Raw genomic sequence first — 24,305 nt, forward strand, 5'->3', positions numbered from 1 at the left:
TGTTTAAATCGTTGAAGTAATATGTACAATTAAAAAAGAAACGATGCAAAATAATTGAAAAATAAGGTCGAAAAAGGAGAAAATGGTGAACAATGGTATTCTTGCACTGTAATGCAAAGTACAAACGATCTATGAAAATCTATATATACACAGTTCTGGAAAATATCGTAACTAACATTGCAAATGAAGGATCTGTTACGAGATTTTTGCAACTGTATCTCTGATTCGAAATTCAATCAGCTCCATACAACCAAATTAATATTGGGTTGTTGTAGATATTTTAGTGGAGAATGATTTGAAACTTTTGGCACAAAATGATAGAAATTTGAGATCTTCATGGCACTGATTCTTTACTAATTTTTTTTATCATAATTGATAATTTCCATTGTCTATGCAGTCTATCTTTCACGGGCATCGCTTTATTCGATGTAAATCAATTTTGAACCAATGGGAACATCGTTTTTCGGCGCGCTCAATCGCACGATTTGGTGGAAATTATACCCATGTGCGCCATCAGGGGCCTCGTTTGCACTGAATTGAAAGTTAATCGGTTGAAAATTTTGTGAAGTAGTCACCTGCTTTATCGACGTCGCGGGAAAATGCGGAATCCATACCGACACGGAAAAACAAGCCGCTTGGCAAGATCGTTTTAAGAACAATATTTTATGATTACTTCTAACGCTCTGTATTTCATTAACAAATTGATAGTTCCTATACAAATTAAATATAATAAATATAAAATATTTTTTTTATATTTATAGTCATCAATCATAAAAGGATTGAAACTACGTTTAGGAACATTACCGCTCTAAACAATGAAATTTATATATTAGAGATTATAAATTTTTTAATTCTTACTATTAAATCATTCCGAATATTATGCCACTTTTGCGTCATACGAAATGTTACGTTAAAAATGCAATAAAACGTTAGGGATGCTTTCATCCTGAATTGCGACGAACTCACCAACAGATGTCGCTAACGTCCAGTCTAGTGACTTTATACGATACGATCGATAAGCAAAACAGGGGAGTTTTCTTTCTTACCAACATAAGATACAGCAGTAAATTTCTACAATTTTCAAATATCTTTAACATCGTAATATTTTCAACTAAAATACATCTGATTCTCATGAACTCGATACACAGACCTAACTAAATCTGAAACTAACAGACCATAAAAATTTGTTCATCAATTGCATTCTACAAAACATATTCTTTCTATAACATTTTATTATCGTTTAACTCATAAACGTCCCTCATATCGCCTATTACTATTTCTAAATAACACGTCATATCGATACCTTAAAATAAAACCAAAATCGCGAAAGCGCCTCATCGAAGATATGAAAAATCCTGAAACAGCCCCTGTTCAAAAAAAATATCCACCGCTAGATGTCGGTAGGATGTCCAGATAGCGCTAACTAGTGGGAATTGCGTGGAGCGTTTCTCCCGCTTCGTCTCGAGAGGCTCGAGGAGAGAGAGCCATATTCCCCCGGAAAATCTGTGGCAGCGGAAAAGCGTCGATGGGGAACCCGTCGAAAGGGGGCGGGGTTTTGGCGTACGGCGTGTTTGCACCGCGGAAGAAGTGGGAAAAAGGCCGAGTGGCTCGCGCCTGCTCCGCTTTTTTCCTCTCTGTCGCTCCGTCTCGCTTCGCACCGCAGCTAGGCGGAGTTTAAAAAAAGATTTCGCGCTCTGTGAGGGGGGAGGTGGAGCCACGGACGCGCGGAATTCCGGAATTTCACGAGTCCTGGCGGCGGCGGGGGAGGAAGACGAGAGACAGTGTGGCGGATGGTATGGGAAGGGATGAAGGGGAAACATATATATCGGCCGTGTGTGTTTCGCGCGGTGGAACGCGGAGAGGGGGAGGGTGCGCGCAGGGAAAGTGGCGAAGGGGAAACTCGCCTGCTCCGGGCAGACCGATCGAGCTCGACAACAGCCAGTTCAACGTGTGCCAACCCTCTTTCGAGATACTGTCTTCTCGTGTCGAGTAAACCGCGCCGGTATCCCCGATTTCCTTCGTCACGATTCACGTCGGATCTTCACGTCGATGACAGAGTTCGAATCACGGTGATTTCTTCTCCCGATACGATTTTATACAAGACGTAATGCTGGTTATTTTAACGAGGCGAGGAAAAGTGTGTATATATAACGTGACGTTTTAGAGTGGTCAGTGGAGTTCGTTATCGAGTTTGAGCTAGGCTTTTCTCGTGTGACGGGAACGTGGAACGACGATGATTATCGTTTCGCGATCAAGTAAGAAGGAACGCCGTGTCCGAGGAGGAGTTCGTATGCGACGCGTGGATGGCTCGTTGCACTCAAGATCGTTCAAAGTTTCTTGGTTCGTATAATTATATCATGTCATGTATCTTCAAAGTGCTGTGGAAGGATATACGCGTAAGAACGAATGCTGAACGGACGAGTAGCGGCGCGATTTTAGATTTATTTCGAACGTATATTCGGAATCACGTGGTCGAGTGACGGGAGTAATGGTCGGCTAACGACTTGCCACTCTTTTGAAGTTTAAGATTCGATAGTGAACGTTCGGATAGGAAATGTTGATCGGGAACACCGTATGTTTAAAGTAGAAGCTATTTTCGTTTCGTTTTGTATCCGCGTGCCTAGAGACTCGAAACTGTCCACTGAAATTTATGATGCTGTGCGTCGCACATATAAACACACACGGGAAGATGTACTTAGACACGGTGGCAATGGCTTTTAAAGGGAATAGGGCGACTCGATCGTTGACGAGAGGTCGCCTAAACCGGAAAACCGGGAAACGATTACGAGTGTGTAAATAGGTATTGCTCCCTTCGAGGCCAGTTTGCTTTCTCGTCAGAGCGAAACTAACAACGCGTTATCGTCGTACAGCTGAAAGTGCTCGTGTGTACCTTGGCAGCCAGAAGTGATAACCGCGTTGTTAGCTGCAAAATAAGCCGCGTGACAAACACACGCTCAACGATAGCGACGATAAGAAACGTTCTACAACGATCAACCACGAGTTTGATGCACTACGTGGCGGACGTCTCCGAGTTTCCACGATAACCTTGATAAACCGATCCATAAATCAACTGATAACTACAAAATCGGTGAAACGAGTTCCAATACTTTCAAAGACATTTCAGAATCACTCGTTCCTTTATATTTTCTCTGCGTCGTTCATTTTATCGAAATACCTCCACTAGCAAAATGAACGAACGCTGCTTTAAAAGAAGTCGAAAGATCTGAAATTGACTCCAATCGATATAACCAAGATTCCAACACGAGCCTCGATCGCCCAATATGATCAACACTTCCAATTTCCTCCAAAAATCACGACGCTTTTCCTCCAGTCACGAGCATATAATCGCAGCGTGAAGAGCGCGTGACGCGTGCTGGCTACATTACAAAGTCCTTCTGCTCCCCACTACCACGCGGTATTTCTCGCGCATCCCCTCCACCGACGATATTTCACCACCCCTACCAGGAACTCCGGCACAGGGCGAACAAGGACGAGGACGGACGATCGTTTTCCGCACGAGACCGAGTGGAACGGAACACGTGCCGCGTCGGTGGGGGTGGAGGAGGAGCGATAAAACTGGAGGGGAAACGTGGTGGCAGAACGACGATAGGGGAAGTCGAGGACTCCCCACCAGTGGTTACCACTCCCCTTCCACCAACCAGGGGAGCGCGTTCTCTCCCACATAACGGCGCTAACCGACGGGACCTTTGTTGCCCGCCACGCTCGAACGGTGTCCCGCTCGAGAGTTTGGACGCTGGTGCCGCCCAGCGGTGATCGCAAGAACTTTCAAAGCGCGATGGTGGGGACCCCGCGGCTAGTAGTGGGAGAACCGTGGCGATACGGTGGGGGTAGAACGTAAAGGAATTGGTGGGGATGAATGCAGAGAACGGAGCGAGTACGAGGACGGGGGCATGTTGCTCTCAGGACGCGCAGAACGTCAGAGTGGGACGAAAAGGACGGGTGTCTCTCGCTTTCTCGCTCTCTGTATCTCTTTCTCTCTTTCTTCGTTTCTTTCGATCATTCGTCTCTCTCTCGCTCACTCCTCGTGGAGAGGCAGAGAAAGAGAGGCCGATGGCGGGGTGAGAGCCGGCTTACTACGCGGCGAAACGCTACCACGGCGTTCAGTCGTCAGCGATCAGACCGCCGGGCAGTGTGAACCTTCCTGGGCAGTCTCTTCATCTACTACACTCTTCCTCTGCTGTCCCTTCCTGAACATGAAGCGGTAATCAGCATCTGGGAAAGCCGGAGTACAGCTTCCGTGATCGGATTTGCCTGATCCGTTCTACGATGGTCGTAGACTACCACGATCTTGAAGAAACATCACGCGTAAGGGAACCATTGTAGAAGAATTTACGCGAGAAATCGCATCCAGTGGTGAAAGAGAAGATACACGATTGGACACGGCAAACGAATTGGAGAAGGTTCAAGGAGACAGACTTGGTCTCGGACGATTCCAACTCTGTCTCTTTGAATCTACCCTGATACGAGATTCGTCGCAACCGGTGACAAGCAATCGAACGATCGAAGTCTTCGAGAACGCTCGGCAGTCGTTCGATAGCCGTACTCGAAGCTAACAGATGTTCAAGAAGATCTTACTAAATAAACGGTTGTCGCGACTGAAATCACCAGAGACGATCATTGTGGGAGCATGTAAAATCGCAAAGAATTCCAGAAGACGTTGGATATCGAGAAGTCGCTTCGACAACGCTCGAAGATGATACGCAACACTCTGTTCCAAACCGCAAGATTCTAAATTCCAATGTTCGCAATGAAGTTTCGTTATTCGAAATTTCGACATTCGGCGAGTGAACCAAAAGAAAAAAGAAACGAATTATCCCTTCGTAGTGAGATTGTTGGGAAGACACGTAGGGCTCGTTCGAACGGTTTGTGCTCGGCCTCGCGTCGAGCCACGTGGTGTTCCGAATCGCGCGAACGATCTGCGCTTGATAATCTTCGGCACGTATACGTTCACTTTGCGAAACCGCGGCCCGAAAAAAAAAGGTGAAAACGATGGCGAATCGACGAGCACGACGAGCCGTCGCAATTCCGAAGATCGGTGAAGCCGTTCGAAAGTAGAATTTCCTTCGTTGCTCGTCAGATATGTGGTGCCGTTCGATTGTTACGTAACGAGCATCGAATAACGAAAAACCGTTCACGCATTGGCGAGTCGTACGGCGAGATTTTTGCACCGAACCGTTACTTCTAGTGCGGGATAGTGTAAATCTGTCGGGGAAGATCGACCATGCACCGAGGAAGAAACATATGAAAATGTGTGATTAAATTTAAAACAAAGTAAACGGCAAAGCAAAAATAATTGAGAAAAAGTGGAAGGAATAGCAACACGATGATTCTTATCGTCAACGAAAGTAGTCGAAGAGTACGAAGAAAACGTTACGCTTTACGGACGTGTTAGCAGCCGACGGCTCTTTCGCCAACAGATCGTCACAAATCACCGTTGAAGAACAAGTGAGGTAAGAGTCAACACCGTAAATAAAGCCGATGAAATACCTTCACGAGATTTCCCGTTCGATCGCGTCCGATCGGTACTCGAACTCGTTCCCTGAATTATCCTTTATACCTGAAGAAGCTTCCTATTCGCTCTTTTCGATCGACCTCGCGTTTATTTATGGTGAAGTGTAGATATGAAAACGTTATTTGATATAATACGATGTTGCGCTATTTTTTCCAATCTTGAAACGGTGACGCTTTTTGCGAGTGAAAAATCGGAAAGTGAATATAATTCACCATGATCAAATTTTATGAGATCGAACAAGCCACACAGTTCACTACTTGTCAGATTGTTGAGACAGCAGGCAGTATCCTACGCTTCTTCCATATTTACAGCGAAACTTCATTTATTGGAACGAGATTTTAGTTAGTGTCTGGCTAGGTAGCGATCGAATCTACGTGAATTCCAATTACGTAAAAAATCATTGCAACAGGAAGAACCAGTGAACATGTCTATTACACGAGCTCCGCTTATATGAACTGTAAGCGTTCAACTAAACGAAGTTTTACTCAATAACTCGAATCTACTGGTCGTCCAACTGTCTCTATTCAAACCTATTACGCGAATTAGCCTTGAAAGTGGTTTTCACTCAACCTACGAAGGTACCATTAGCTAAAGCGATGCTATCGAATCGAGAGATTTTCGCGAGTGACACGAACCTTCGACGCTTCCAGCTTCGATTTTCCTCGATAAACACTAACTTTCTAGTACTGGGTAAATTTGTTCGTGCGAACGTGGAACAAAGTTCGAAGTTCCCGAAGGAGTTATCTCGTGATTGGTACGGTAGACAGGGGAAACAATTTCCCAACCGATCGTCCACGGGATAGATCCACCTGTTAGGCAAACAGGCTGACCGCAAATCTGCAGCTCGAGAAGAGAGTCCACCTGTAGAGCGGTGGTGTCTCGCGTGTCAAAAAATTTCCTCGTATTCGGACGAACAGAGGAGCACGTGTTCAGGTAACCGCGCCCTCGGGGTCGCATTGTATCCTCGAAAATAGCGACAGAGTCGTTCCTCTTCCTCTCTCTCTCTCTCTCTCTCCCTCTCTCTCTCTCTCTCTCTCACTCTCTCTTTCTTTCTTTCGATGGCTCGTGTGGACCTCTTAATCCTGCGTTCGACAGAATCGGGAAGTCAAGTGCTCCATTCAGCTTTCCGGCTACCTCAAGGGAAAATCGAGGTAGAGTATTATTTAGTGACGCATGCGGTTACCTGTTCGAAGATCTTGGAAAGATTCGTGGCACTCTCGGTGTAAGTTGATTATGGCGGTATTGTGTCGGAGATCGAGTTGACTTGATAGTGTTTTATGTTTGGAAACTGAACAGGAAGATGGGATTAGATAAAGTGGTTCTTGAGGTTGAGTAGATTAGGCTTGGATAAATTTGGAGGAAAATGGGTTTCTTCTAGTTGCATGTTCGACAAATACGGCAAACTAAATGTTACGTTCGAGTTGCGAGTAAAGTGATTTCTGAATTTGTGGATAACTCGGGTTTAGTCAAGTTTGAAACGAAATTTGTTTCTTTGGATCGTGCGTTTGGTAAATTCGAGAAATTATGTGTTGCGTTTGAATTAGAATTAAGAAACCGGTTTTGGGCTCAAGTAACTTAGGTTGAGTTAGATTTGAAAGAAAATTGTTGTTTGATTACGCGTTTGACGAAAAGAAACTAAGTGTTATGTCCGAGAGTTGGAATTTGGTAAAGTGATTTCTGAATTCGAATAGTTTGAGTTTAAATAAAAGAAATAAAATTGGCTTCTTTTAGAGGTAAGGAATTAAGTGTCACATTCGAGTCCTTTACGTTTAATGGGATGAAAAAAGAATTCGTTAATTTGAAGCGTGTTTGTCTACATCTTGTGAAATTCTGAAACCTGTGTGGAATTTTAAGTAGAGATTTTGGCAAAAATATTCATTAATATTATAATAGAAATTAATTCAAATTTTTAAGTAGCGCGTTTGTTTCGAAATCATGTAATCTACGATATGATGACGTATCGTCGAAAGTGTGATAACATCAGCCTACTGTAGCTACAAAAATTAGCTTCCAAATATCGCATATATATTTCATACGAGCATCACAAAGGAAAAATATAATTTATTCAAAATATCAGTCTGTTACTGTCTTCAAACTTCAGACTTCAATTAATCAAGTTTCTTCAATTTCCTAATTGCAACTGTACTTCGTCGCATCAACCAGATATTTCTTAATCGCACTTATTCGCTTTCACAAACAAAAACGCATCTTTCCTGTATAAGATGAATGCGTATTCGCAGTAAAAGATTAATAAAACCTTCGAATGACGACTAATGACAGCTATTCACTGAGTACTCCACGATAATTAATATCAAATTCTCCAATCCATTATTCGAATTTCATTCAAAACTTCAGTAAAACAAATCTCATACTCAAAATCCATCTTTCGGTTTACGCGAAGGTCTGATAAGAGGAAGTCTCGGGGACGTTGAAGTTCGGATCGTTCGTCGAGGGAACTATCAAGAAAAGTATTAATCACACGCGATCAAGTCGTTAGAGACGGATATCGCCGCAATATTTCACGGCGTCACGAGGCTAGCGCAACAGCCTCCGAGCGTACGCACGATTTTTTATCGTCCTTGTCGCCGGGACACAAAACCAGGCAGCTTCTATAATTCATTGCGGTTAGAAGCGTTTCGAAATCGCGCCTCGACGTCTCGAATGCGCAGCGCGGGTATAAATCTTGCTCGATAAGTCGTCGCCTGATTTTCGTGCGGGCAGTGGTTCGAAACTAATCGAAACTCTTGACAACGTTTAGTTAAAAACAAACGAGTTTAGGCTGTGCTTGCAATGGATACGTGTTCTGACGAACGAAACGTCTGACGATCGAAAGCATACGCTCGTAAGAATTTGCAGAGGCTCACGAAATATATTATGTGTGTTGTGCGGAATAATTTGAAATTTATTCGGTATCGGTAAAGTTTGAAACAAATCTGAAAATAAGTATATGTAGAAATTAAAAGATATTTGTTACAAGTATATATTCCGCAGAGATCGCAAAAATATTTAAACAGTCGATCATTTTAAAAAGTCTCGATACTCAGTGGTACCGTTTTCTTACTTTACATATCCTTACATATTACATGTTTAAGATAGCTGTTCACTAGTATTTTACTTAATATCTGTGTGCAATAAATATTTTGTAATTTCTGTATCTATTTTCGAATTAGTTTCAAAATTGATCAATATGGTCATGACAGTCATGTTCCATGTACGTATACGTTTTCTCTGGTAATTGTTCAAATACTTTCGTGAACCAGTATGTACGGTACACGTTTGATTGCTCTCGTGTATCCATTAGAATAGACAGTTCGTTAAAACACTGTAACCATAGCTTTAAATATATGTTCGATCATGAGACCCCTGGCCGTCGGACGCTGAACATGTTCAACGCTTCGCTTCGAAGTGAACTGTAGTTGCTCGAAGATTGACTTGATTTACGATTGCGAAGTAGGAACGTGTATTAAAATGTGGACGTGAACGAAAGTGAACGAGACTCTAATTCGAATGGTGGAGCTTTGACTTGCCAAATGTAAGAGTTCGTCTGAAATATTTTGTTCGACTTTGTTTGGTGTAATTAGTTCGAAGTTTTATGTGTTTCTTGTAGGGTAGATGTAGGATTATGGTATATTTGGTTTGAAGTTTCTACTGTTGTACAAGAAGTCTGATAGTTGTTTGGAATTATATGGTTCCAGGGGGATGAGAAAAGAATTATGTTTAATTACGTAGAACGTGTATTGCGTACAAATTCTGAAATTGACGAAGTCGAACATCGAGTAGTACCGAAGTAACTAATGATTTTATCCACTTGCCAATTTATCGAGATTGTTTAAATATCTGTCACATAAAAAGGAATTCATTTGTTATCATTCTGTTTGAATGTAAAATAACAAATCCAATGAAAAATTCACACGATCACGTAAATGGCAATGAAATATAATCTAAGCAAATATAACAAATGAAATTAACTTGTGACTTATCCTTTTGAGTAGAAATCACGAACCTCGTCCGCGTGAGCCCTCTGTTCCACTTTAATAGACTATACGCTATTATCGTTCGAGTGATTCGTTACTATATTTGAAACTACGGATAAAAATTATCATACACTTCAAGATTATTAATAAAGTTCAAATATCGTAAAATATTATATAACTTCAAATATAAATTGAATTAGTCGGTCAGCTACAATAATCATCTTGATCGTTATTTTTTTTCGTTCGAAACTTTAATAAAATTCGTTTCCAACTTTAATCGCCAAGCAACAGATACGACAAAGGAAAGGACACCTTAAAACAAATCTTGCAGTAAGGTGAATATTCTCCTGTATTCTCAACAATGTACCAAACGTGAACTCAGAACACTTCCTCCATTTCCAATTTCCATATCAAAACGTTCACCTCCTTTCTGGCACTCACTTCCTAAAATATGCCCAAAATGCCGCAGCTTCGTTCATCTTCATCGCTCCACGCAAAGTCACGAACACTTCTGTTACCCAGTGAGTAACCCAGTGAAACCTGGTAGGTTTAAAAGTCGTCGAGATTTAAGCACTCAATCGACCAACCACCTCGGAAAGAGAGAAAAAGAGAGAAAACGAGAACGGTAGTATCGGATAGCGTCGTGAATGAAATCGATGCGATCGATTCGTTACGCGGTTCCTGAGTAATGCGTTCCAAGAAGCGGGACAATGTGTCTCGGAACGAAAATAAAGGCTTAGACCCCCAGAAGAAGACAATCGCGTTGCTCGTGCGCGCGCGTTCGTCGAACGTCCCTTTGGGTACAAGCTGCGGTTCGGTAGATATACCCCAGAGGTTCTGCCTTCTCCTGGGCCTTATAGGGGCCATTATCCGATCGTGGAATTTGAGATCTGGCCCTTTCAGCCGCGCGTCAAATTATCCCTGAGCACAATGCGCCCGTTGATTGATATCTTCAGTCGTAGCTGCTGTAACGTGGCCTGGGCCCCGTCCGTTCGTTCGCCTCCTTTTGGCCTCATCTCACCTCTCTCTTTCTCTCGTTCGTACTCTTTCGTTTGGTCCCTGTTCTTCATCCAGCGGTTTGCTCTCCGTCCTCGTCGTATCGAGTCGCCGTTCGATTTCCTCGTGTTCGTTTTAAGGCCTGTCCCGCGTAGCGGCCTCGTACAAAGCGAGCGCCGAATATTTCTAGTCGTGGACCCACGCAGTCTTTCTATTTGATTTATTCTAAAACCTTTGGCTTTCTTTCGACCGAGCCACTCCCGACCTGCGGGCCGCGGGAACAAATCCCCTTACGAAACTTTTCGATTGCGTTTACCTCGCAGTGTACCGTTTTTGTTACGTCTCCGAGGTAGGTGGATACTCCAAAGTATAGTTGAGAGGATAGGGTTGAAGTCGTGGATGGAAACGTGGAAATTTGTTTTTCAATTCTTTGTAAGAGGAAGCTAGTGTAGTAGTATTCTAAATTTGAGAATTTTTATATTTTCAAATATAATAGCACAGTATAATATAGTCCTCCCATGCTTGTTTTGAAATTTGGATAGTATCCGAGATCGATGATTCTTTGCGTAAAGAAGGTATTATATTACAATATGTTTGAAAGTTTTCAGTATTTCGACTGTGAGTGCGATCGCATGTTTTATTTAAGTGTATATACTAGCGATCATTTCCTACTTATAGTTATAAACGTCAGAGCTACTTGCACAATGTAGCTAATGTCATTAGCGAAATTTTCCAACTTGTTAGTATTAACAAATTCTATTGTATAATAGTATCAACTTTATCTTATAAACTGCAAACCAAATTGATAGTCCAATTAACATAAAATTGTCAATTCACAAAATATGCTTACTGTTCGCGAATTAGACATCTGCGATAGTATCTGTATCACCTGCAGCTGCCTGAGAAATGTCTCGAAAGCGACACCCTAATCGTTGGTAATTACGCATAGCCGAATTAGGTAATTACTCGAGGCGCACGGCCATCAATTTATCTCTTTACTTAGCCCATTTTAACTCAAATTGGTGTAATTAGCACGAGTCGGAGCATATAATGCCTGACTCCCTGTACGAACTCCCGTGCCTTTCCATACAATTCATCCCCTTTTATGTAATTCTCTTTATCGTCCACGTTCCTCGTTGTTACCTCGTTTGAGTTTGTCTCCTCTGTCAGCTTTTTGCTGTCTCTATATCGCTTCCAATTTCTTTAACGTCACGTTTCTTCGTGGTGTAGAATTTGTTCGGTCTATGTTGTTCATTTTCTACTGCGCGATGAGAGATTGAAATTATGATAAGTTCGTGTGTTTTGCTATTAGGAGCGATTGTAATTAACAAAATATTCACTTCGTTACATCCTAACTAAACTAATGGCAGAATATTCGCTTAATTATGTCTTAACTAAAGTTGTTTCATCATATTTGCCTCTTATAAATATTCATGTACGATAACATGTAACGTTCATTATGATGAATCTAAGATGAAACTTTTGCAAGAAGATCACGTATATCGTACAATCACGTGCATTTATCTAATGATGAAAAAGAACCACTTCGAGTCATATAATACACCATATAATAAGCATCTAACTCTTACATCAAAATCATAACTCGCCCACAATTCGTTCAGCAAGTTGTTCATAATTCTGCCAATGAATTTCGCTACCTACATAAACACCTTTGGCATGTTTGCTCAAACATAAATATATGCCTCGAGCGAATTCTTTCTCCGACTCGATCCTCAGTCAGCCTAACCAACTCAACTGATCAATTTTCCCCCGAGTTCTCGCCGAGCCATACAAAATCGAAGAGGTTGTTCCTGCTCGTCAAAGGGTCTCGCGAGGAAATCTTCCGCGAGACCTAGCCCTCTGTGCGTTTTTTTCGAACAGCTCGACTCTAGCGGGCCATTTTTCACGGGCGCCTCTCGCCTTTCCACTCCCCGTGTTGGCATTTGAACCGGTCGAAGGGACGTCGAACGACCGGAAGCGAGTTTTCCGCGCCGTCGCCGCCGCCAGCAGCGTCGTCGAGTGGATTTTTCTCGCTTTTCCACTGGCTGCCGGCGTAACGAGGTTACGCCTTAAGTATTTGCTCGTCGATTTCGCGACGATGGGGACTGACTCTCTTTTTCTCTTCCTTTTCCCTCTCGACACCCTACGCCATCGAGGGCCTCGAAAAATTCACCACCCGGAAAAAAAGTTCTACGTGACTTTTCCTCTGCATTCACCCTCTCCCACTCGCCTCGCGTTTCAACCCCTTGTCTACTTGCTTCTTTTCATCTCCACGGATTTCAACGCCAACTTTCTACTCTTCTCTCCTTCTCGTTCACTTCGCATTTTTCCCACTCTTCTGCTCTCGTTAAGAGTTGGAAAATTTTGGTTGGACAGAGACAGAGAGAAAAGAATAGAAAGGCAAAAGAGGGATAATCGTCGGACGGAATTGTTCCGTGCCACAAGCGAGAAAAGTTGTGTCGTGCATAACCGGTGACGGGTATTGGACGAGAGTAACGGCGCTGCACTTTATTGGATAATTTAGTGACGATCTAGAGGACGATTTGGGGGGCTAATGGGATCGTTATTGCGTGGGCAGGCCGGCAGAAAAGTGATTTTTGCGTTTATGAAGAGGATAAAGACACGGCTGGACTCGGTAGTCCGTGGTGTACGTTTGTGAACGAATGCTGGAACGTCTGATCATTTGTGATCGTGGTTTCCTTTCCTTTTTCAAGAACACGCGTATGTGGTTTCGTGATCTTTTTCTATTGGAGACTTAATACATTTTCAGAAGTGTCTTTTTAATGTTAATTCGTTTATTTTGTTGAAAAATTAAGATCTCTGTGTAATGTTACCGATAATAAGAGATTCTATTCTTATGACTTTTGAATGAAATTCTTTAGAATTCCTGCGACTTCTTTTCGGAAGATTCTCGTATGTTAAATAGAAGATTTCACTTCTTTCAAAAGCTCAAATATTTCATGATGTAACTTTGACATTTTACGCAATGAGATCAAGTCCGAAAAACAGAACAATCATCGTATACTTCGATGTAAATTGTATTATATATTTTTAACTGTACAACAAATCTTGGAATATATACATATTTCATAGAAAAGAAACAATTTTATTAGAACATTGCATATGGAAGATATGAAATGTTCAATACGTTATCGTTACATATTCATCATCGTGAAAGTATCGATTTCGATTTCATTATCTTCCGACAAATGTCAAACTTTGCATCGAGAATGCGACCGTTTTTTGAAACAGAATATGATGACGATATATCTTGAAAGTAACCTTTTTCGAGCGTGAATGCCGAAGGTGAAAGAATCCGATAGTTTACAGGTGTGTCGCGGTAGCATCGTCTATTCTTCACATGCAGCCCTTTCGAAGCGACGTAGGTCGATACCTATGCTTAAAATTTTAGTAGGGCTACCGTTTCAGGTCATGCATGGCGTATAAATATTGTGCATAAATAAGCACGGTTATTTATGGGAATTTTATGAAAATTCGTCCTACCTTCTGCATAGGGATAGGAACACCGCTTAAAGAACCGTTAACTATCTGACACGTGGGTTATATATTTCCCAGTTCAAATCACTGTTAGTTTTCGCATTACATGGTTAGATTTACGAATGTATAAATGTTAAAATTCATATGGCATTTTTTATATAGCAATTTTTACATCAATTTTTCCGTTCAATTCTCCGTTAGCTTTGTCATCAAAATTTAGGAATATACGTATATAGATAAAGTTCATATAATTTTCTACATAGAAAGTATTTCATACTTAAATTTTTCTGTTCAGATTACTACTAATCTGTCATTAAAACAGCTCAATTCTACGAATGTATAGATATAAAAACTTCGTATCAAATTTTTCAAATTCAAAGTTCTCACGTATGGAAGTTCATATAGATAGAAATCCACGCGATAAACTTTTTTTTTTAATACGGACTCGATAAAAATTCAAGCTTTCTACTTTTGAAAACGGCTAAAATTAAATTTCCCCGCGTATCATGTAAAACCTTGTACACGCCTCTTATACTCTTACGCTCTGTAAATTGTCAAAAGAGATTCTGAAATGAAATAAATTGTGAAACAAAGAATATATTGGTTCAAGCTGATTGAATAGAAGGAAATATTGAGTTGAAGGTATCCAGAATTCATTAATCGAGACGATAAACGGGGCAGGGTTCGTGAGAAACGAAAGGATCATCGCCTTATGCTAATAGGTGAAAGAAAAACACCCTTGGGGAGTTTTCTCACGGGATGCTTGTCGTCTAAGGAATATTAATAGGTGCCCCTCCCCCCTCTCGACCCATCATTCTCCGACACAAGGAAATTTCCGCGTCGAAGGGTTAAGGGCGAAGCTGCTGGACCATCTGTGTACCTACTTGGAAACCTTCGTTTTCTGACAAACCTTCGCACGTTCTATTAGTATGCCCGCGTTATTATAATATAATACGAGGTGGATCCATCCTGACAATATTTATTCTAGGGGGAGCAGGTAAAGGGTTGACACGGCTGGAATTTAGAAAAACTGCCTTTCGATGTGGAACAACCAGTTACATAACTTGAACCCTTTCGTGCAGCCATTATTTCATGTTTATTATTCAAAAACTGAAAGTAAACGTGCGTTTGTTCGTTTAAATGATTTTATGGAGTTGTTGGTGCTTTTGACTTTTAATGGAAGTTTTAATGATTTTGAAGTATTTTGGTTGGTTGGATTTTTTATCAAAAATGTTTAGAAGAGTTTTGTAGCTAATCTTATAATATTCTCGAGTTGGTTGATTTAACGATTAGGATAGAAAATTTGTGTTTTAGAAATTTCAATGAATGATATGTGAAAAGATATACAGATAAATAAATAATGATGATAAATCCTTCGAATTCCTAAAGATTTGGTATGTACTGAAAATCTATAAATTTTCTAGGGAGATTATAAATTGGACATTTTAAATTATTTTGATAATTCTACAAAAAGAAAAAATATATAAATACAGATCATTGATATTTTAAGCAATAATTCGTATTTTTCTCTTTTTTTTTTTTGAAAATAGATAGCTACGAAATTACGATTTAACAACGTTAACGTTCAATAATTAGCAACGATAAAGAGAATTTAATAGCATTTTATAAATTTTCCACGATGTAAAGCGTTTAATGACAGCGGCGCTTTGCAACAGCAAAATAGCAGCGATGCCATTAAAGTGTTTAAAAATTAATTAATGTCACGAAGCATCGTAAAATTGAAAAGAGGAGAAAGCAATTTTAATTACCTGCAGTAAAAACATCAAAATAACGGAGAATCCATTAAATGTTTCAATTAATTTATTGAACATTTGTCGCCGAAAACTGCATTAATGATTAATTATCAGTAATACAAAAGAAACAATATCACATAGCTTTTTTGAAATCTAAAAACACAAGGGAATCATTTACATCTCATTTTTCACAAAGATTACTGATTATTGCTGGATATTACCAAACGTTGAATTAACACAAATATACGAAGACTTTAATTAAAACGCATTAAGACAATAATTTCAAATATTATAAAGAGATCAAAAGTTCCCAAACCACGAACAAAGCTACATTTTTAACGCTCGTATTATTCACCATTGAATTAGATTGCAAATATTTTTTTCTCATTACAACAAATTACGCACAAATTACAGAGCAATAAATAGATAGAACCAGTACTTTCTACCTTTTCATAGACTCAGCGGACTATAAATTTAAATCATGTATTAAACAACATGACAATACATTTTGCTGTATACTACATATATCGTATTTGTGTACGTAGATAGGATATTTTAACTGAGAAGGACAATATTCCGCAAATATTCAAAGATCAAACAGATCAACACCATAACAGTGGTTATCAGAAAGTGTGTAAAGAAAGATTTTGCAACACAGAAATAAAGTTCAAGAGCAAAATTCAAGTAGCTTAAATCAATTATCCACCTATTACAATGTATTCTATAATAATATTTTCAATATTTCAAAACCCAGCTCGATCGATAATTTGATTGACCACGGCAACATCCGCGTAATTCACGCGCGATCGAAAGAGAACGGAGGCAGAAATCCGCGTGATTCTCGAGATCTGGAGGCAGCCCGATCGAAATTAGCCGGGTCGTTGCACGTCGTAGAACAAAATTACGTCGAAGAATCCGCTGGCCAGTGCCCTTTCCTGGGGCCTGTTGCCCTCCCCCGTCGACATCATCCTCGTCTTGATGCGATTATAATGAACGCTCGGTTTACCGTGGAGCCTGATAACCTAACCCCGAAGAAGAAGACGAAGAGAAAAAGAAAAAGGACCAGGCAGAAAAGAGAGAAGATGATGAAGAAAACGAGCACAAGGTAGAGGGTACAAGAAGGAGGAAGAAGAACAAGAAAAAGTTGGGAATGAAAAAAAAAGAAGGAGGAAGAAAAAAACAGGAGAAGAAAAAGCAGAGAGAGTCGAGCAATAATATGAGAAGGCGGGGCAGGCCGGAATACGTAATGCGCTAAGAGCGAAGCCGAAGCGCGTCTTGAACGGAGCATGAAATTGGCTTTTCGGCTGGGATCGATTTGCGACAAAAAAGTTGTTGTTGCTGGTTGTTGCAGCCGCGATGCGAAAGATACAATCGTGCCTGCCGGACCCGACGCTGTTGCTAATTTGAATTCATTTCGTGCCTCTGTTATCCAACAGTTGCTCGCATCTTGCGCGCGAACAAGACGAACATACATTGTCTTGATCTTACGGACGGTGATGATGCGCGTGAAGACTGAATCGCGAGACGAATTTTGCTTCTGAAGTTCGAAATGATATTCAGATATCACTGATATTTTTGATCTGATACTTTTAATGGTAATTAGGGAATCTTTATGTATTTATGCGGAATTTAAGTGTTTGGAAGTGTACAGGATGCTCATAATATGCAAAAATATACAAAATATATGAGGCCCTCGTTATGATACGTTGAGGGTATAACGAATCTCTATTCAGATTTTATTTCTTTAGCTTTGTTTGTAAAAATATAAATTTGGATAAAAATCTACAGTCTAATAAGTAGGCAATGATACAAATATCTCCATTTCAATCGGTTTAGGAAGAATCTTACTTTAAATATGATTGACTTGGTGTATTCGATGGCGCGAAGTCTCAGGTTGCTTTAATTCTAGATTCGTTAGGTTATAATAGTGTTAGATAATGAATATTCTATAGTCGAAGTCTTCGTAAACAGCTGAGAGAAATGATATTCTCTTTCGACGCTGCAAAAGAAAATATAAAAACATGTCGATATTATTCATATTTTATGATTTGGGAAAACAGGAATATTACCAAATTAGTATGTTATTATTATTGAGTAGAAGATTCGATTTCAAACTGAAGTCCGAAATAACGTTCATAAACTACCATATTTTCAGTTATATTGTTCAAAATCATCAAACATAAATGCGACGCTCGAATACCCGCTTTTAAATATCGCATATGTACATTTTGCCAAAAACGTTAATTCCTTCGGAAATATCATACGTCCCGCTGGAAATGAAACGCAATCAGTACGACTGCCAATTTTTCTGGCCGTTCAATTTACATAATAACGATTTTTCCATAACAGGGCGAAAGAGACCTCGAGCATGTAATTTCTCCGCGACATTATCGTTTCTTCATATGCATTTACGTCAAGAGACGAAAGTGATATTCGGCGACGCTTGTTTTCTTCTCTCTTTTCAAATTCGTCGCGTTCTCACTGGACATGCCACCGTGTCTCCGTGATTTGCGATAGTGGGTCACGATATCCATATGATTGATACCCCGGCTCGTAATAATAATAATTATTATTAAGCGGCAGCGCATGGGTAAAATCATACATTCATTTCCTGTATCTCGAAACGAAGGTTCGAATTATCGCTTGTCCGACGTGGGCCAAACAGTCAGCAATGGTAAAAAAAAAAATAAAAAAAAAGAAAGAGAAGGAATAAAAGAGGAGAAAAAGAGAAATAAATCATTCCGTCAAAAATACGGTCGAAAAATACCGAAAAATCGCGGCGATATCGTTGGACCGTCATTCGATTGACCAACTTTTTGCGCATTTACAGGCTGTTCTTTTTTTTCCTTCCATCCTTGCCATTTTTCGGTGAGCCAGTATCGAGTACACTTGTAATCCGAGAAACTCGTTACAGCTTGTTCGAACACCGTTTCACGCGAAAATAGGCGTTGTACAGTGAATTTCTTTTTTTTCTTTTTTTTTTATTTTGATACCCCTACCTGTTATCCCTTCTCGACAGTAACGTATTCGTTTCGTGCAGTCATGTTGATCGACGACTTTTCTGTTTGTTTCAGGTGTGCTACGCTCGGTTGGAAGTGTGCTTGTTGCTTAGTGGCGGTATTTGGTAAGGATCCCCTTCCGTCAAATTGACGGGAAAATCGGAAGTGTCGATTTCGATCGCAGTGCACGAATTCACGGTGATGGTAATGAATTTTTTTTGACAATGTCTATGGTCACAGTGAAGTGGTCCGCGATTGATATTTTCGTTAAACGTTTCGTTCAGTTTGAAATTTCAGTCGCACATGTTTAATATGATATATATATATATATATAAATAATCGATATAATATTTCAAGTCCTAAGAGTAAAGTAGAAAAATCATACGTTTGATCGACGAATATTAAAGAAGTGCTTTCTAACGGCCGGATTGCGTAAAATTTGAAAAAATACCTGGTATCTACAAAACCGTGAGCGGTCTACGGTTAAAAAGTTTCCCCATAAATTCGTCACTGTCAGAGAAATGATATACGCGGACTGAAATCTCGTCGAATTATCTCGTTCCACTTATCAGGGAATACTTCCAAACAAACCACGGTCTGGCGGCCACGCCCCGCTCTAAAAATCTCCCCTTTGAACAAACTACCAAAAAACAGGACGCACAGACACCCGGCTATCTCGAAAAAAGTCCACTTATCTCCATTTACACTGCATCAACGGATTCTACAAAAATCATTGCTCCACCTCCCGCGGGCAATAAAAGTATCTACACTTCCGTTCCAACTACCCCCTAGACACCGTTCTCACCGTCATCACACGGGAGGTCCCTAATGACCAACCCATACTTCTCTCTCTAAACTCTTCCACCAAACGTCCAACGTGTAACAATAACAAGAAAGAACGAAAAGCAGACATACAAGAACTATAAATCTAATATCTTTTCATTTTCCAAGATACATTGAAATATTTTCAGTTGTCTATGTTTTTTACCTTTCGTGTAATGTTCCATTATACAGGCTACTACGATTTAACGACTGCTGACTGCATAGTCTTAATTGAAGGGAGAAAAGGAAATGCAAGATATAAAAAGACCTCGACTCTGTATATACCAAGAACATGTATATTTTTGAAATTAAAAGTCAACAGCGACAAATCAATTTCAAAGATGTAAAACATCGTAGAATTTATTTTCAGCAAAAGTAAATGAATCGGTGCGTTAGAAATGATCCGAATAAAGAAATTACCATACCTAATTGTGAGAGAGTTAAGAACCAGATTAACTGTTCCCGGGTTAACAGGTTTATTATGTTTATGAAAATATGAATTTGCATAAACAACCGTTCCTTATCCTTCGAACGCACGAATTAATTATCGAAGCAGGTATTCTATATCTCGAATCCATTACCTCTTCTCGTGATCCCCAGAAATTCTCGTCCATTCAGCCCCCCGGCGGTACCACTGGTACCATTTAAAAAGAAGAATGTCCTATAAGAATACTCTAAAATGAACGAAAGACAGGCAACAGAGAGGATACTAAAAAAAGAAACAAAAAAAAAGGAAGTGTAAAGAAAAGGGAAAAAGATGTTTTCGCGCTTCGAGGGGTGGTTGGGAAGGGTCTGTTACGTCACCGAGAGGAGCGAGGCGCCGAAGAATCCAGCAAGACGATACGGCCCTGCCCTTCGCCGGGCAGATAGGGTATAATCATGGCGAGTTTCGTATCTCGAAGGGGCACACGGGAAGATGGTCCAACATCTGCCGCTGCAGGGAATCTCTGCCCACATGCTGGCCGTCGTGCACGTACGTACGCACGCACACGCGCAAAAAGTGACATAGCTACACGCTGGGACGTCATGTAAATTCATTCGAAACACATGGCAGGGCCGAGGCGGCGTTTTTCTCGTGCGCGCAAAAGGGTTCTTCCACGGTGGAATCCGAGGAGCGCCGCACGGGGGGCTCCGGGTAAAAAAGGCAGACGATAACTTCGACTTTTAGACAAGGACCACTCTCACTCTCTCTCTCTCTTTCTCTGTTTCCTTACCTTCTCTTTCGCCTTCTCGACCTCTGTCTCTGTTACGAGGGACCACCGGCTCGAATGAGTCCACCGGTTAGCCGCTTCTTTTTTATTTAATCGCCTCGATCATCCAATGCTCGGGGTGTCCGATGCTTTGCAATTTCGGCTTAGCGAAAATTTAGAGGGTAAAAGCCTCTCTTGAGATATGATTCACCTTGGAGGGTGGTGGCTATTGGATTTTGTATCGGGGTATTATTTATGAGAAACCTGGTATTGTTCTAAAAATATGGCGAGAAACTGTGGAAACTATTTTTACGAATTCTGTAGGCAAGTAATAAATCAAGGATATGTTGGATTAAATAGGTCAAAGTTCGAATCTGATTTATAGGATTGTTTATAGCGAGCATGAAAATACAGCATTTAATAGATGTAACTAAAATCAATCGCGCGAATGCTGTTGAAGGTGTATTTACGCGAGAAGTATTTTTGGAACGATTTCAAACAGAGCACTAATCATAAATAGATATGGGAGACGTATTAATCGGAATTAGCGACGAACGTTTTCCCTTTCTGATTAGATTTTTAATGAACATCGGACGATCTTCTCTAATTAACTTACCATTGAAACTAAGCACACGATACAATCATTAAACCGAATAGTGTGCAATTACATGTACAAGTATTAAGACAATTAGCTTCAACGAATTATACATCTCGATATCATACTCATCATGGAATAAAAAATTTCTTAAAAAATCCACTAGAAATAATAATAAAATCCAGTAGAAATCGTAACAGGATCTAACGAAAGATCTAATTGGTCTATCCAGTGATTTTCTTTTAACGAGTCTTCGATCTGATTGTTCCGCGACGTTAAAAGAAGAAACAAGAGAAACCTAATAAAAAAAGACCTAATAAAAAATAGAATCACCGATGTAAAACGCAGAGAAAGGAGCAAGTAAACCAACAAGGAATAAAAATACACTGGCTCGAAATAACAGGGCATTCGGGTAACGAGTGTTCCTTCGTCTAACGAGGGTTCCGTGGAAATCGTTAACGGGGTAATTCTCGCGTTCCGCGGCTAATTACACGCCGAAACCATGAAAATTCCACCGCTCTTGATTCATTATGCTGCCACGAAGACAATAATGGATCGCCTTTTGTTTTCGATTCGTCAAGTTCAAAACCGGGGGAATTTCGATGCGGCTACGAGATAGGCTGGCTCGTTGAAACGTTAACCGCCGCGCCGGAAAACCGCGGCAAGCGAAAAAAAAAAAAAGAAGAGAACCAGAAGTTAGATAGACAGAACACAGGAGAACGATGGAAAAGAAGGAAAGGGATACACGAACAACGTGTACAGGGAGAGGGACTGTGTGATGAAGGGGGAGAGGAGAGGGAAAGAGAGAGAGAAAGAGAGAAAAAAGAAGAGAGACAGGGAAAATAGGAGTAAGCTCGCCGCGCGCGGAATTGCAGAACTGCCTTTAATTAAAGCCATCAAGCTAGTTGAACAATTATCATTAATTATGGACGTTGCTTGGCCGCTCACACGAGCCGTCCTCGTCGTCGTGGCTACCTAGAGAGAACGGTTTCACTTCGTTCGCGTGCACGGCGTCAATTTGAAAAGAGGTGGTTGTAAGAGGAAAGAGGGAACGAGAAAGGGAAAAAGAAGAAGAGAGATAGAAAATGAATACACGGGAGATGGGGAAGGAAAGGGAAAGAAGTACACACGGCCCTGCCCTCATGATGTATTTTCATCGACGCTCTACTTTGTAGCGTCTTCCTCTTCTTCTTTTTCTTCTTCCCCGCTCTCTCCCCGCTTTTTCCTTTACCTGTTAGTCTCAGTAACTGATTTAAGAGGCACAGTCCAATTTGAGATAGCTAGCAAGACGATTTTTACCGCTAATTAAAGGTGCGTTAATTAAAAAAGTACAGCCCCTGGTTTCATGCTCGAATCGGCCTTTGATCGCTTATAAATCGTTGGATCATTAGCCAGCTCGGTTGCTCGCGGACGAAGAAAACCCTTTTGCGGTTCGTGCGCGACGATCAAACGCGGGAAGAATAGACGATTCTTCTTTGATTCCCTCTTTAAGCGGTGTGAAACAATAGTACGTAGGGAGAATGGGGAAGAACGAGAAGAAGGGGAGAAGAATATTCCGTCAGAATGCACGGTCTTGAGAAATACAACGATTGTTCAGAGGCGTTTAAAATTCTTTGAGATTAGGGTTGAGAAATTGTCGGCGGTAGATTCTTTCTTCGAGCGACGAGAAGCAAGCGTAAAAAAAGAAAAAAAAATAGTGTCATAATAAAAATGACGATTTACGTTCTATGTCATTGTTATAAAATTGGGGTCAATGATTTCAATGATCTACGCACTTCGGACACGTTTTCTCGCATCTTAACGACGTGAAATATCACCGAGGAATGTTAATCTGATGTTTTCAAAGCTATACATATATTTCGAGTTTGTCTTGCCACAATCGAAATAAAGAATGGAGTGGATTCTATTCGATAGGAGTTATTATAGCATCTGGTTATTGTTATATTTTATAAGATTCTGACTGAACGAAACTTCTCTATTATTTGAAATCAATTTTATTCGTTGGACTAAAATGTGAAAAATCTTCTTGGATTTTCGAATCTTTATGTGTTAAGTTGGTTACTTTGGTTAGTTCGACATCATTCTAAAGTTAATATACAATATTAGTTTTCATGGTATCATATTTATCTTCATAGTTAGCCGTGTTATTTTTATAGCTAAATAAAAACAGAAATAGAATATAGATATCCTATTTTGTAACAGCATAGCGCAACTTTTCTTCTATTTCTAGCTCTAAACCGTAAAGATAAACTTGTCCTAATCCATTAAGCGATAATCACAGTCATAAGAAAGCTGGAACAACACGCTAGACAAAGTTTTCTCCTTCGATAGTATCTCACTGTTTATCATCGTTCTCTGTGTCTGCAATAAATAGATTTAGACATACACCATTATGTTCATGTATAGTCTTTAACCTTTACTCGATGCTAGGGTAAAGTATCAATTTACTTTTCCTTCAAACGTCATCCACAGAATATAAAATGAAGTATCTACATTTACCCATTATGCCAACTAGTCTTCAACGATCGTTAACTTGGCTTAAGAACACCTTACTCTTGAAAATAAATCTTCCCTCGTCCGACTATGGCTATTTTACTTCTCTTTTTTATATTTGAGTGCGTTAATTGAGAGATTTAAAAAAGAACTGGTATAAGCGAATAATTGTTTTGACAGTTAACTTAATTCCAAGTAAACTACGAGCAAAGATAAACTTTAATGGAAAAATTTGTATACTTCTCATTACTTCATTCACGAAATTACGATTAACAATATAAATTATGCTGCTACAGGAGAAAAATTGAGAAAATAAATTGCCAATGAAAATATTAAAAGAAAGCGAAGATACTTGAATTGAATCTAACTTCGAATTTAATTCGGTTTCTTTAGAATTCAGAAATCCAAGGGAAAGACGTATAGGCGATAAAATTTGTAATTTAAGATAAAC

The 24,305-nt window shown here is 40.2% G+C and overlaps 1 protein-coding gene and 1 long non-coding RNA gene across 2 annotated transcripts in view; one reads left to right on the top strand and one right to left on the bottom strand.

The window, feature by feature from the left end:
- MESR6 (misexpression suppressor of ras 6) overlaps window positions 1-24,305 on the bottom strand; it is a 419,881-nt gene that overhangs the window by 221,022 nt on the left and 174,554 nt on the right. The window lies entirely within an intron of this gene.
- LOC117158720 (uncharacterized) lies at window positions 1,959-20,005 on the top strand. Its single transcript, XR_004464450.2, has 2 exons — window positions 1,959-5,471; window positions 18,830-20,005. It is a non-coding gene; the product is annotated as an uncharacterized LOC117158720 (long non-coding RNA).

Source organism: Bombus vancouverensis, chromosome 1 (genome assembly GCF_051014615.1).
Source record: "Bombus vancouverensis nearcticus chromosome 1, iyBomVanc1_principal, whole genome shotgun sequence".
In the NCBI taxonomy this organism is placed as follows: domain Eukaryota; kingdom Metazoa; phylum Arthropoda; class Insecta; order Hymenoptera; family Apidae; genus Bombus; species Bombus vancouverensis.